Source organism: Tachyglossus aculeatus, unplaced genomic scaffold (assembly GCF_015852505.1).
Source record: "Tachyglossus aculeatus isolate mTacAcu1 unplaced genomic scaffold, mTacAcu1.pri SUPER_30, whole genome shotgun sequence".
NCBI lineage: Eukaryota > Metazoa > Chordata > Mammalia > Monotremata > Tachyglossidae > Tachyglossus > Tachyglossus aculeatus.
Window position 1 is genome coordinate 1,104,552 of NW_024044837.1, and position 3,606 is coordinate 1,108,157.

Below are 3,606 nucleotides of genomic sequence, written 5' to 3' on the forward strand. Positions count from 1 at the left end.
TTTGCTTCTCTGTGACTCAGTTCCCTTCTCTGTAAAATGAGGACTAATACTTAATGAATGAATAATTAATGAATCAGAGAAGCCGCGGGGCTCAGTGGAAAGAGCCCGGGCTCGGGAGTCAGAGGTCATGGGCTCGAATTCTGGCTCTGCCACAGGTCTGCTGTGTGACCTTGGGCAAGTCACTTCACTTCTCTGAGCCTCAGTTCCCTCTTCTGGAAAATGGGGGTGAAGCCTGTGAGAGCCACGTGGGACAACCTGATTACCTACTTTATTATTATTAATAATAATAATAATAATAATAATGACATTTATTAAGCGCTTACTATGTGCAAAGCACTGTTTGAAGAGCTGGGGAGTTTACAAGGTGATCAGGTTGTCCCCCATGGGGCTCACAGTCTTCATCCCCATTTTCCCGATGAGTTAACTGAGGCCCAGAGAAGTGAAGTAACTTGCCCAAGGTCACACAGCTGATAAATGGCAGAGTTGGGATTTGAACCCATGACCTCTGACTCCAAAGCCCAGGCTCTTTCCACTGAGCCACGCTGCTTCTCTACTTATATCCCCCCCAGTGCTTAGAACAGTGCTTGGCACATCGGAAGTGCCTACCAAATGGTATTTATTATTATTATTATTATTATTATTATTATTATTATTATTATTATTATTACTGTGGGCCCCATGTGGGATGTAGATTGTGTCCAACCTATCTTGTAAGTAGCCTAGTGTTCAGTTCAGTGCCCTGACATAACACCTAATAAATACCCCCGCAAAAAGTCAATAATGGGCCCCAGAATTTGAGATAAAATACCTGCTCTCACTTGCACATAGTAAGCGCTTAACAAATATCATCATTATTATATGTATATATGTATATATTTGTACATATTTATTCCTCTATTTATGTATTTATTTTGCTGGTACATATTTATTCGATTTTTTAATTCATTCATTCAATCGTATTTATTGAGCGCTTACTGTGTGCAGAGCCCTGTACTAAGCACTTGGGAAGTCCAAGTTGGCAACAGATAGAGACGGTCCCTACCCAACAGCAGGCTCACAGTCTAGAAGGGGGAGACAGACCACAAAACAAAACATATTAACAAAATAAAATAAATAGAATAAATACGTACAAATAAAATACATAAATAGAGTAATAAATACATGATTGCCCAAAGTCACCCAGCTGACAAGTGATGGAGTCAGGATTAGAACCCACGACCTCGGACTCCCAAGCCCGGGCTTTTTCCACTGAGCCCCGCTGCTTCTCAAAATAGATAGAATAATAACGATGGCATTTATTAAGCGCTTACTATGTGCCAAGCCCTGTTCTAAGCCCTGGGGAGGCTACAAGGTGATCCAGTTGTCCCACGGGGGGCTCCCAGTCTTCATCCCCATTTTCCAGATGAGGGAACTGAGGGCCAGAGAAGTGAAGTGACTTGCCCAAAGTCACCCAGCTGACAATTGCCGGAGGCAGGATTAGAACCCATGACCTCTGACTCCCAAGCCCGGACTCTTTCCTCAGAGCCACGCTGCTACTCTGTGCCTCAGTTCCCTCATCTGGAAAATGGGGATGAAGACTGTGAGCCTTCCCGTGGGACAACTGGATCACGTGGTAACCTCCCCAGCGCTTAGAACAGTGCTTTGCATATAGTAAGCACTTAATAAATGCCATCATTATCATTATTATTACTTACCATCTCTGTGCCTCAGTTACCTCATTTGGAAAATGTGGATGAAGGAGCCCCCTGTGGGCCAACCTGATCATCTGGTAACCTCCCCAGCGCTTAAACAGTGCTTTGCACAGAGTAAGCACTTAACAAATGCCATTATTATTATCATTATTATTATTATTATTACCTCATCTGTAAAATGGGGATGAAGACTGTGAGCCCCCCGGGGGACAACCTTCATCACCTCGTAACCTCCCCAGCGCTTAGAACAGTGCTTTGTGCATAATAATAATAATAATAATAATAATAGCATTTATTAAGTGCTTACTATGTGCAAAGCACTGTTCTAAGCGCTGGGTAGTAAGCACTTAACAAATGACATTATTATTATATTACCTCATCTGTAAAATAGGGATGAAGACTGTGAACCCCTCTGTGGGACAACCTGATCACCTTGTAATCTCCCCAGCGCTTAGAACAGTGCTTGGGACACAGTAAGTGCTTAACAAATGCCATTATTATTAGTAGTAGTAGTATTACCTCATCTGTAAAATGGGGATGAAGGAAGACTGTGAGCCCTCCCGTGGGACAACCTGATCACCTTGTAACCTCCCCAGCGCTTAGAACAGTGCTTGGCACATAATAATAATAATAATGGCATTTATTAAGCGCTTTCTATGTGCAAAGCACTGTTCTAAGCACTGGGTAGTAAGCGCTTAAGAAACGCCATCATTATTATTACCTCATCTGTAAAATGGGGAGGAAGACTGTGAGCCCCTTGTGGGACAACGTGATCACCTTGTAACCTTCCCAGCACTTAGAACAGTGCTTGGCACATAGTAAGCGCTTAACAAATGCCATTATTATTATTATTATTATTATTATTATTATTATTATTATTATTATTATCTCATCTGTAAAATGGGGGTGAAGACCGTGAGCCCCCCGTGGGACAACCTTGATCACCTAGTAACCTCCCCGCTTAACAAATGCCATCCAAAAAAAAAAGGGGCAGAGGGAGGATTTGAACCCATAACCTCTGACTCTCAAGCCGGGGCTCTTTTCACTGAACCACGTGGCTAGCACCGCCTCCTTCGGCTAGCCCAGCCCATGTGAGTCCGTTGCTGGGTAGGGACCGTCTCTCTATGTTGCCAACTTATACTTCCCAAGCGCTTAGTCCAGTACCCTGCACACGGTAAGCGCTCAATAAATACGATTGAATGAATGAATGTTTTGTTTTTTGTCTGTCCCCCCCTTCTAGACTGTGAGCCCGGTGTTGGGTAGGGACCGTCTCTAGATGTTGCCAACTTGGACTTCCCAAGTGCTTAGTACAGTGTTGTCTACCAGCAAACTTGGCATGACTGACTCCATCTTGTGCATACCAACAGTAACCCTTTATTTTGTGCAGACCGAAAGCACTCCAGTGTTTGTAAAGTAACATTAACCAAAGTGGCCCTTCTCTGTCTGGAATGTCCCCATCCTGTGTTGACCATTATTTCCTGATAACATCTTGTAAACAGGGATTTTAACACTAACCAAACCATGACAAACAAACGGTTGTACTTTAACTTGGGATCTTGGAATGCCAAGGCCTCACGTAAGGCACTACTCTCAGGAAATCCTTTGTGTAGCTCGGATTTGAAACCCAATAAAAGAGGAAGAAGCGGCTGGGATCGGGGCTGCTTGTCACTCGTACCTCTCCCGGGAGGTGAACGGGCAGGTAGCCACTTTCCTTCTTTACTGCTCTATCTGAACTCATGTCTCCGAGTCATTTTTCCTATCTGCGTCACCACCCTGGGTACAAGAACCCTGCGGCCGATTTACACCGATTAACCTAGTTTGCACCCTACTTGTCGATAACATACAGTGCTCTGCACACTGGAAGCGCTCAATAAATACGATTGAACGAATGAATGTTTTGTTTTGTGGTGTGTCT